The 12559-nt window shown below is 37.0% G+C and overlaps 1 protein-coding gene across 1 annotated transcript in view; it reads right to left on the bottom strand.

Moving 5' to 3' along the window:
- LOC109430547 (uncharacterized) overlaps positions 1-12559 on the bottom strand; it is a 776197-nt gene that overhangs the window by 340410 nt on the left and 423228 nt on the right. The gene's annotated exons all lie outside the window — the stretch shown is intronic.

Raw genomic sequence — 12559 nt, 5'->3', positions numbered from 1 at the left:
TTGTCGGGAGTGGGATTCGATCCCAGGTCCTCGGCGTGATAGTCAAGTGTTCTAACAATTCTTTCCTTACCGTTTCCTTATTCCCATTTTCATGCCACGAAAAACAAAGGACTGAAGCGCTGTTTGTTTTGTTTCTTATTTTTGTATTTTTTGTTAGAAGTGAGCACCCATGAAAATAAAAAGAACGGAGTCAATCGGTGCCGTAATCGCTTGTTTTCGAATAGGATGAAAATGAGAAGACTGATGGCACACATACTATTTTGTTTTTTTTTTTTTTATTTCCAGAAAATTTCAGAAATTCTTCAGATGCTCCAGTAAATTGCTCAGGTATACCACCAGATTGAAAATTTCCACAAGAACGTGTCCAGAAACTTCTTCAGGGATTCATTTAGAATATCATGCAGCAATTCCTCCAGAGATTGCTTTATTACTTTCAGGGTTCAGTCAGAATTTCCTCCCGAGACTCCAGCAAGAGTCCATACAGAGTTTCCTTGAATTCTTTAAGAAGTTTATCTAAACATATTACCTAGTCAATTTTATGGAGATTCCTTTAAAAACATCTCAAGAGTTTTTTGTCATTTTTGCAGGCGCTTGTCTATAAGTTTGTCTAGGTATTCAGGAAATTCATAAATTTGTCATACTTCCAAAAAATCCTTCCGGAATGCTATTAAGAATTTCTCCAGGAATTTGCCTATAAATTCCTAAATATGTTTGAAGGAATTTCAACATGAGTTTTCCGAGACGTTTCTCCAGGAAGTTCTAAAACAATACCTCCTGGCATTGCTTCAAGATTTTCACTGGAGATTTTTAAGGACATTCCTCGATAGGTTCATTCAAAAGTATTTCCTCAGATTTATGCAGGGATTCTACAAAAGATTTTTTCAGAAATTTTTCAGAATTCTTTCAGAAGTGCATGCTGGGATAAATTCTGAAATACCTTTGAGAAGATATTTTTATCTTCAAATACTAATTCAGATTGTTATAGATTGGTTCAGGAATCTCGGCAGGGGATTCATTTACAAAATGCTGCAGGAAATTTCTCCAGAGATTCCTCCATTATTACATTCAGAGATTCAAGCAGGATTTCCTACAGAGATTACAACAAGAGTTCATACAGAGATTCCTTGAGGATTTCCAGAATTTCCTGTAAGGATAACTCTAAAAATTGCTCCACGAATTCTTTTTAAAAAAAATCCAAAAATTTGTCTTAGTAAATTCTGCAGAAATTACAGAATCTTTAGTTGTCCCTTGAGGTATTCCTGGATGAATACCTAGTAGATTAGGTACCTAAAGAGACACTCTATGATACTTCCCTAATTCTCAGAAAAAAAAATCATGCAGGAGATCTGCAAGTAACTCAAAGGAAAACAATATTTTTGAGAACTTTCTTGATCGATTCCTGGAAAAATCTGCGGAGGAATTACTGAAGGAATCTCAGAAATGGCTGACCAAAGAAGAGGTGAAATTCGTATTGGCCCGTCAGACGAATAGGCAGTCGTTTGAAATCCACCACCGCTACGACAACTGCCCCGTCATCACATAGCTTGTCAAACGAAAATATGTATTCTTTGGATGATTGTCGAAACGTGAACAACTAATTTGAAAAACTAACCGTAATTATTTCAGTTATTATTGACTTACTGTGGAACTGATGCTGAAATTGATTTATCTACTAACCCGTTTATTTAACTCACATTTTGATAAAGAACATGTATAATTTCCACCACAGAGAACAGATATCCAAGTCCAATCTGAATTTTGTGTAAGGAATATTTCATCGACAACACCACTGGCAACATCGTGGCGCTGCAATCGGTTAATTTCCCATACTAATTTAACCTTCATCCAGCCAACGTACATTTTCCACCTTCGGAAAAGCACAAAGATGGTCATAACTTTTTTGTTTTTCGATGAATTTTGATGAAATTTTCACAACTTCCCGAAAAACTCTTCTAGTTTATGATGCCGGGGACATGGGTGCCTGGTCCACATGGTTCCGGAGTTATTCCGGATTGTCTTGGGGTACCAAAATTGGCCACATACTTTGCGCAACGTATATCTCAAGATCCCGATGAGATAGAAGTATAGTGTTTTCGGCGAATTTGTTCAGCAGGTTAAGAACTAACTGGCAACGGCGACTTTGGTTCGTGATTCGGCCGCTAGGCGGCGCCAGAGTCAAAAATGTGCAAACCCTCATATCTCAGAAACCTGATAAGATAGAATGATGCTTTCTTCGGCAAAATTCTTCAGCAAGGTCAGAACTAGCTGATAGTAAAGTCTTTGGTTTGGGATTTATCCGCTAGGTGGCGCATTATGCCTGAAAAATTCAAACACGTTTTTCTCGATATCTAAATGAGGTACAATCATGCGGTTTTCAGCAAAGTTGTTCAGCAGGCTAAGAACTATCTGGCAATGGCATCTTTGGTTCGTGAATCGTCCGCTAGGTGGCGCCAGGGTAAAAAATCTTCAAACTTCCATATCTCAGAATCCTGATAAGATAGAACGATGCCGTCTTCAACAAAGTTCTTCAGCAAGCTAAAAACTGTTTGATAGTTGAGTCTTTGATTCGTGATTTATTCGCTAGATGGCACCTTGTGTATAATATTTAAACACGTGTATCTCGTTACTGTAATAAGCTAAAAGCATGGCGTTTTTTTGTAAATTTGTTCAGCAGGTTGAGATCAATCCGGCAATGGTGACGCTAGGTGACACCATCAATCAAAACATTCAAACAATGTTATCTAAAAAATCTGAAAACGTCCAGCAAATTGTTCCGAAAGTTAAAAGGAAGTAAGACGTATCTGGAGTCCTTGGATCTGATATTATTCGATAGGTTCCGTCCAGTATTAAGAAAATATTTGTATGAACACCCTAATGAACAAGAAGTATTCCATTTTCAGCATAGTTGTTCAGCAAGCTAAGAGCCATTTGGTAGGATAGTAGATGGTCGAGTACGGTGGTACAAGAGGCAATACTTTAACACCGTCTTTGACAACCTGCAGACAAATTTTGTCGCCCTATAATATTGTTTTATTTGCTCCGTTTTTTCTTCCGGGAATTTCTGCAGGAACTCTACCGGGAATTCCACCGGGACTTTATCCAAGAATTCCACTGGGAATTCCTCAAGAACTGTCTCCAGAAATTTCTTCAGGAATATCTTCCGGGAATTGGGTTGTTTAGTGAATTAAATATTGCCATTTTCTTTAGCCTAATCGAAAGAGCTCATTTTTCTGAGTACTAGGTGATTTTATTGCGTTCCAATTCCTTTGTTTTGATGGTTAAATAAACAAAACAGTTTCAATTTCCGTGGCTAGAATGACAGTTCAATCGATAAAGTGAAAGTTCACCCCGAACAAAAAATTTTCTCCATACAAACTTTAAATGCATTTTAAAAATAGTTCCCGGGCACCAAAAATGATGAAATTTTGGATTTCGACTAATTTTTGGACGGAGATTCCGATTATGCATTAATCTGGATACCCCTAAAGAACCCAATTCTACTACATACAACATCCTCCAGAAGTTTCTCCGGGAAATCCTCTAGGAAATCCTCCAGGAATTCCTCCGGGGATTTCTCCGGAAACTTCCCCAGGATTTCGTCTAGGACTCCCATCAGGATTTCCTTTAGGAATTCTTTCGGAAATTTCTACATGAATTCTTCTAGGAATTTTTCCAGGAATTCCTCCGGACTTTTTTTTCCAAGATTTTCTACGGAAAATTCACTGAGAATTTACCCAGGAATTCGTCCACGAGTGCCTCCGGGAATTCCTCCATGAACTCCTCAGGGAATTTCTTCAGGAATCCCTCCGGGGTGTTCTATAGGAATTCCTCCAGGAACTTCTCTAGGAATTTCTCCGGGAATTTTTCCAGGAGTTTCTTTAGGAATATATCCGGGAATTTTCTAAGGAAAACTGTAGGTTTTTTTTTTCAAGAAAATCCTCTGGGAATTTCTTTAGCAGTCTCTTCCGGAAGTCTTCCGTGATTTTTTTCTCACAAAACCCTCGAGAATTTCTCCCGGAATTCCTCTAGGACTTCCTTTACGAATGCCTCCGGGAATTCCTCCTGGAATTTCTCCAGGAATTCCTCCGAGAATGTCTCCGAGAATTTCTCCAAGAAATCCTCCAGGAATTGTTTTGAGAATTTCTTCTGGAAATCTTCCTGAAAATCCTCCAGGAATTCCTCCGGGGACTCTCCTGAAATTCCTCCGGGAATTTTTGAAGGAAATCTTGGATTTCCTGGAAATTCTGGGAATTTCACAAAGTATTCCTCAGAGAATCCCTCTAGAATTTCCTCCAGGAATTCCTCAGGAAATTTCTTTATGAATTCCGCCGGTTATTTCTCCAGCAATTCCTCCGAAAAATTCTTCATGGAATCCTCCTTCCCCGAAGGGAAATTCGGCGAAGGAAATTCCTGGAAGTATCTCTGGAGGAATCCTCTGAGGAAATTCCTGGGGAGTCCCCGGGAGAATTCCTGGAGAAATACCCGAAAGAATTCCTGGAAATAACCCCGGAAAAAGTCCTGGAGAAATTACTGAAGGAATCATCGGAGGAATTGCTGATGGAAGTCTTAGAAGAATTCCCGGAGAAATCTTCTGGAGGGAATCGTAAAGAAATTCCTAGTGGAATTCCAGGAAAAAAATTGGAAGGATTTCCTGAAGAAATTCCTAGTGGAATTTCTGGAGAAATTCTAGGGAGAATTTCCTGAGACATTCCTGGAGAAATTCCCGGCGGAATTACTGGAGAAAACAAAGGAGGAATTCCTAGAGAAATTCCCAGAGGAATTCCTGGAGAAATTCTCAGAGGGTTTTCTTAAAAAAAGTCACGGAAGATTTCTTGAAGAAAGACTTCCTGGAGAAATTCCAAGTGGATTTTTTTTAACAAAAAACCGAAAGTTTTCCTGAATAAATTCGTGGAGGAATTTCTGGGAGGATTCCCGGAGGAATTCCTGAAAGAATTTCTGGAGGGTTTCCCGGACAATTTCGAATAAATTTCCGAAGGGATTCCCGGAGACATTCCCGGAGATATTCCTGGAGGAACTCCTAGAAAAAATCTCGGAGAAATCCAGCCCGGAAAAAATCTTGAAAGAATTCCTGAGCAAGATCCCGTATCAATTCATGGAGTAATTCCCGGAGAAACTCATGGAAGTATTCCTGGGAAAACTCTCTGAGGAAATCCAAAGGAATTCCTGGAGAACTCCTGGCGAATCTCCTAGAAGAATTCCTGGGGAAATTACTGAAGGAATTCCTGAAGGAATCTCCGCAGGAGTTCCTGATGTGGGTCATAGAGGAAATCCTTTAAAAAAATCCGGAAGAATTCCCGGAGACATTTCCAGAGGAGTTCCTAGAGAAATTCCCGGAGAAATTCCTGGTAAAAAATCCCGGAAGAGTTCCTGTAGAAATTCCCGGAAGAAAAAACCGAGCAATATTGTGGGGTGACAAAATTTGTCTACAGGGGATCAAAGACGGTGTAGCGAATAACCTAGCGAATAAATCACGAATCAAAGACTCAACTATCAGGCAGTTTTTAGCTTGCTGAAGAACTTTGTTGAAGACGGCATCATTCTATCTTCTGAGATATGGAAGTTTGAAGATTTTTTACCCTGGCGCCACCTAGCGGACGATTCACGAACCAAAGATGCCATTGCCAGAAAGTTCTTAGCCTGCTGAACAACTTTGCTGAAAACCGCATGATTGTACCTCATTTGGATATCGAGAAAAACGTGTTTGAATTTTTCAGGCATAATGCGCCACCTAGCAGATGAATTCCAAACCAAAGACTTTACTATCAGCTAGTTCTGACCTTACCGAAGAATTTTGCCGAAGAAAGCATCACTCTATCTTATCAGGTTTCTGAGATATGAGGGTTTGTACATTTTTGACTCTGGCGCCGCCTAGCGGCCGAATCACGAACCAAAGTCGCCGTTGCCAGTTAGTTCTTAACCTGCTGAACAAATTCGCCGAAGACACTATACTTCTGTCTCATCGGGATCTTGAGATATACGTTGCGCAAAGTATGTGGTCAATTTTGGTACCCCAAGATAATCCGGAATAACTCCGGAACCATGTGGACCAGGCACCCATGTCCCCGGCATCATAAACTAGAAGAGTTTTTCGGGAAGTTGTGAAAATTTCATCAAAATTCATCGAAAAACATAAAAGTTATGACCATTTTTGTGCTTTTCCGAAGGTGGAAAATGTACGTTGGCTGGATGAAGGTTAATTCACCACTTGAAGTGTTTCATTTCACCACTGACTGTGGCAATATGGTGTTTGGTGGCGTAAGTGTTTTCATCATGTATTGGTTTGCAACCTTGCACAAGTGAAGATTCAAATCCCTCTACAACATTCTGAATCCACGTATTATATTGAATAACAATGCATACCGCTTCAAATATTTTCCTGCCTGTTTTGCGTAACATGTTCCGTGTAGGTTTAGTTAATATTTACTAAAATCATCAATTTCCAAACACACGAACCGATCACAAATAGCTGATTGTAAGCAGAATTTTATGTACGTATGAACTAGTGAAGAATTGCTAAAATATGACCCACAACCAATCACAACAGATCCTAGACATCAAAATACCGTGCCGCCTACCTGCATATACAAAGGTCCAATACGCTCAAAGTATAGCCAAACTAAATTGTAAGTTAACACAATTAATGTTCTAAACAGTTAATGAACAGAAATCTAAATTAAATTCTGAATTTCTAAAGGAACCCCCTTGAAGAATTTATGAAGGAATCCTGAGAAAAATTGTCCTGGAATTGCATCGAGGAACTCCTCGAGAAACTTCAGGAGCAATCCCTAGAAGAATTTATTGAAACATTTTAGAAGATTTTTTGGGGAAAATGAAATACAAGGCATAGTTTTACGAGAATTTACCATTTAAGGCAATTTTAGAGTACCTAGTATCAAAATATTTGGTATCAGGTATCAGAAGGCCGGCTCCAGATACACGTTATCCTCCATATGGGACATTTGTGCCATCGCCATACAAATGTATAAGCCTATTTCATCATTTACCTGAGGAAGCATGGGACAAGGGATGGGAATTAGAAAAGGGAAAGAGAAAGGTGAACCCTAGAAGAAAGAATGAACGCGTAAGCGCAATGAGAGCTCATAGCCCATAGCACAATGGGTTTAATCACTGCCCTGAAAAGGACACTGTAAAACGCATAAGCGTAAAGAGAGCCTATAGCTCATTGGAGGTAGCTTGTGACGTCATGCGACTTCCAATATGACATTGAAAGGCACGACATCGAAAGCATCCTCAATATTCAAGAAATCACCCAAGCAAAAACTACGATTGAGCGAGTACTTTCTTGAAAACGTATACAACTTTGTGTAGAAGAGTCACTGTGGACATTCCAAATTGGGAGGCATGTGAGTTCACATGAATAGCCATGTCAGCCAGACGAACATCACTGATGTGATAATCGACAATGCGTTTCAAGCATTTCAGAAAGAACGAGGTAGCCAGGAACTCATTCCTTCTTTATACAACGCACGCACCCTTTCGGGATAAAACTATAGAGTAATTTCACACCATGAATATACCCCATAGAAAACTACAAGAGTTCAAAACATGTTTGAAATACTCAAATCCCTCTGGAGAAAAATAGAGCAAAACACCATTTGCTCCTGGAGATTTGAAGTAAGCAGATCGTTTTAGTGCCCACTAAGTCACCAGGATACCCTTTTGGTCCCGGGACTTTGAAAACGTGATAAAACTAACTTATTTGCATATTTTTTTGCACAACAACATAATTTGGCCCATTCGCCGCATTCTTCCTAAAAACTAGAATTCAATAGCTTTCAAATAGGAAATTATTATTATTGACTTTTTATTATGGGGAATTTCAGCCCGAGGCTGGTTCATCCCCGTGAAATAGGAAAAAAAAGAAGTTTAAAATCGGTTAACTGGTTCAAAAGTTATGATTTTTTTTAAAAAATTTTAGTTTTTAAAAACCTTGATTTTTAGAACCACCCTATCTAAAAATTTATCACCCTAATGACGAAATGAAAAAAATACGGATCTAATTATTTTCGAAGAACTACGAACCCACCAAGTTCCACGACAATCGGAGTTGCACTATATCGTTTTTCCATGGAATGGCTGAAATAAGCTTTATTTGCTTCTTACAACATTTTTTCCTAGGTCCAATCTTTTTTGATCTGCAGCCGTTTAGTAGTGTGCCGGTTCTAAAGTGCGCAGGCTTGAAAAAATTTAAGTTGCATCTCAGTTTTCCCCCTATTTAAAAAAACGACATTTACAAAAACTTTGCATGAAAATAATCGCATAAGTCAGATTTAAAACTTTTTAGAAGATGCAAACAAAGTTACATACAAGTATACGAAAGAAAATCAAAGAAATCAAAATGGCCTGCAATGTTTCCGGCATAGTTTCTCGTAATGGATTGAAGAAAAACTTTCTAGAACAATGCTTTCATTGAACTTGAAAACTGAAAAAAATAATATTCTGCTGGACCACCATCATTTTTATATATATCAAATTATACCCCATAACAGTAGTAACAAGAATGCTTACCCCATTGGAGACGGGATTTTCACCTATGGGCATTTTTTTTATTATCGTACAAATTGGGCCGAAGGGTTTCAGATTTTCATGAAACTTTTTCCACAGGCAGGGCTCGTGGATATATGAACAAAAAAAATTGAGGAAAATTCAGGGTCGCCTATTTTCAAAGAAAACTCAGGTGGAATTTTTTGGTTTTCCCCTGACACTACTTACTTTGAAAAATCATAACTCAAGAACGAAGCATCGTAGAAACAAAGTTGTGTTTAGAAAATGAAAGCTAACTTTCTCAGGAATAAAAAAAAATATGAACTAGAAAAAGTTTCCGACAAAATTTTTTCACAGTTGAGAAAATTCGTAAAGAAAAGCCGGAAAAACTATGCCCGAACTCGTGGAAAATTTCCGAAAAAATATTTTTGAGAAGGTTATTTCATTAGCTTTAATCGTTGAAATTTTTGGAATGCACTTTTTTCTTCGCCTTTGGGTTATGGCCAATTTTGTTGATTCCTGAGAAAATTTGCTTTCATTTTTATTAAAAAAAACTTTGTTTCTATGATGCTTTGTTCTTGTGTTATGATTTTTCAAAGAAAAGGCTCTTATGGTACATTTGGACATTTTTCAGCAAAATTGGCCATAACTCAAAAACGAAAAAAGTGCATTCCAAAAATTTCAGCGATTGAAGCTTATGAAATAACCTTCCCAAAAATATTTTTTTCGAAAATTTTCCACGAGTTCGGGTCTAGTTTTTCAGGCTTTTCTTTACGAATTTTCTAAACTGTGGAAACATTTGTGGGAAACTTTTTCCAGTTAATATTTTTTTTTTATTTCTGAGAAAATTTGCATTCATTTTCTAAAAAGAACTTTGTTTCTACGATGCTTCGTTCTGAGTTATAATTTTTCAAAGTAAGTAGTGTCAGGGGAAAACAAAACATTTCCACCTGAGTTTTTGCGGAAAAATAGGCGACCCTGAATTTTTCCCAATTTTTTTTTGTTCATGTATCCATGAGCCCTGCCTGTGGAAAAAGTTTCATGAAAATCTGAGACCCTTCGGCCCAAACCCGTACGGCAATAAAAAAATCCCCCTATCTGGATGCAACATCGCTGGTGTAGAACTCGTTCGTGAAGGCCGATTTCCTCGGCTGGGGTAATATGACCCATCCGTCCCCAAAGTGGCCCAGTGTGCACTAAGCGCAGATCATGTCGCAAAGAAAGTGTTAAACCAGAAAGAAAAAGAGCACATCAATATTGCTTGTTTTTTACGAATAAAAACTAACAGGATGTGGCTTATTATTGATAAACGAAGAATTTAATTTAAAAAATTAGCTGGCCGTCTGACTGAATTGTTAAAGTTCTTTATTATTAGACTGATCAGAATCGTATCCGGATCTAGTTCCGTTTGTTTATTTCGAGACAGGGTCAGCTTTGACCCAGCTTTAAAACTGTAGACGTCATGCAAACTCTCTCACTTTCAGTCGCTCTTTTAGATTTAGTTCAAGAAAAAACAATAATCAAAGCATGCTCCTATCGTATTGGTAGGGTCGTACCTTGGATCGTACTACTTAACCCTCTAATACCCAACCCCGCCTCTAGACGGGGTATAGTTCGAGCATTTTTGTAATTTTTGTTTCGTGGGCAATCAAAATTTTTATATTTTTGGCTGATATTAAGGAATATTCTGTACATCTCAAAATAGTTTTTGGTGTCTTTTGAAGCGTATTTACATTTTTTTTTAAATCATTGAAAAATTGATTTTTTTTTATTTATGTGTATTTTAACTTATGCTAATTCTACACTATATTGAAAAATTGATGTTGTCACCTTTCAGAAATCATTGATTATTTTGTATTGAATCGCTACAATTAACATATTTCAAATTTTTCCCATATCATTCTATCATAGTAAAATAGTTTGGGAGTCGAATACACTCTTAAATTATTTTCCTTAAAATTACACGGAAAATAAAATTCCCCATGGAAAAATTAAAAATTTTAATATTTCAACAATAATCGTAAAATCTCGAAATGTTTTAGTCTCAAAAAATCCGTATCCCAAATAGGCTTCCAGGAAAAATATAAAAGTGTAGAGATGTTCAAAAATAAAAATTAGTAAAATCAAAAACCGAAATTCACAAAATCGAGAATTAAAAAGAATCATCTTCCAAAACATGCTTAAATCGATTTTAGACGACGAAAAATGATATTTAGATCAAAATCAAAAATTTGGGTATTAGAGGGTTAAGGCCGCCTGGTGGTCGCACGCAAAGTCCAAATGTTGCACGCACTGGACTGCCAAAGTCCCACAATTATTTCAACATAGGGGTGGTGAGGGTAAAGTGGACAGGTGGGGTAAAATGGACAAGGTACAGTTTCACGGCTTTTATTGTTTTTCAAAATGTTTGAACGGTTGGAGCTTATGCCTAAGCATGAATCATTATACTTTTGCTGATCTTGAACATAAAAATCAAATAAACCTCTTCAAGATGACAAAAACTTTAGAAATCACGTGAAAAATCGGAAATGATATAAAATCTGCTAATAACACTAGTTTACAGCATTTTTGAACTCGGTAAGCTGATGATCATTTTTGGTGTAGAATCATGCCCTGAATTCGAAAACGCGAAAGAAAAAAATTACAGTAGAGCGGATTTTTTTTCGACTTTCCATACAAGGTTGATGATTTGAAATCGATTTTTGTTCTAATTTTCAGCAAAGTCACTCACTTCAAACATCTCATTCTCCGTAATCAATGCTCCGATTGATCTGCAATTTTTACTGTAACTCGCCTACATATGATATGTCAAATAAACGTCGAGAGAGAATTTTTAAGTTGGTTTTTTCTTATTGAAAAAAATACATTTCTTCAAAAATTTTTGGGAATTTTGCAAAAATTTAAGAAGATCGTCCCTAAAACTCGCCAATATCTTGAGTTTCATCAATCTGACGCAAAACCTGTATTCAGATGATCGAATGGTATTGTATTCAGCTTTTAACTTATGGAAAAAGATTTAAAATTGGTTTAACAAAACGCAATATATTTGAATTTTAGTAAATTACATATTTTGAAAAATTGTAAAACTCGATATTGAGCTAAAACTCAAAAACTGTCCTACTTAAAATTTTTTGAAGGTCGGTTTCGAAATCAGCACTAAATTGTGCTTCAAAAATGTTGATCGTTGACAGAAGTTCACGACTTTCGTTTTATTTTGTAAACTTGTGTAATTGCTAAGGTTTTCTCGTAAATTATTTTCAAATTATTTAAAGTTTGTTTTAAAAGTTTGAAAACAACAAAATAAAGGTATCGTATGAAATTTGATAGTTTGTATTTAAAAACATAGAAACAATATGCTGTTATATAACTTTTAACGACTTGTTCATTTTACCCCATCGATTGTCCATTTTACCCTCAACAATTTTTTTCACGCTATTTTGAACCACGATTTGAAAGAAAATAAACAAAGAAAACAATTTTTTTTTAATGTAACCCCTCACAGGATTTTTAGAGTATATCATTACCTTCCATGTAACTCGGAAAAGCAGATGGATTTTGCCACATTTCCGCGGGAAACGACCAAAATGCTTAGGTTGTCCACTTTACCCCCACCACCCCTAGGGTTAATTGATATGAAATGTGCCTCAGCTTTGTACAATATTTGCAATTGAGAAATGTAACTTCTATAATACAGATGCTTTCCAAGCAAACTTCGAAACAGTGCATGGCAAAATAACAGGCTTATATTATCATTTTATTTTTATTTCACATCAAAAACCATGGTACCGTCAAGGCACCATTCACCGTGGATCTAAGAGGATTCGGGGCAAATAAGGGCTGTCATTTGACGCCAGTCTCATAAACATTGTTGGTGCCGCTTTTAATTGCCTTCATTATAGGTTAAAATGAAAGCAATATCCACAGAAGTAGGAAATTTTTCACAAAATTTGGTGATATAGTACAATTAGTAAAGGGTAGTAGGGTCGCCTAATTCCGTGGTAGGTCACCATTCACCGTGGTAGAAGGGACCCAT

This window comes from Aedes albopictus, chromosome 2, assembly GCF_035046485.1.
Source record: "Aedes albopictus strain Foshan chromosome 2, AalbF5, whole genome shotgun sequence".
NCBI classification, from domain to species: domain Eukaryota; kingdom Metazoa; phylum Arthropoda; class Insecta; order Diptera; family Culicidae; genus Aedes; species Aedes albopictus.
This window is presented reverse-complemented; position numbering and strand designations above follow the sequence as displayed.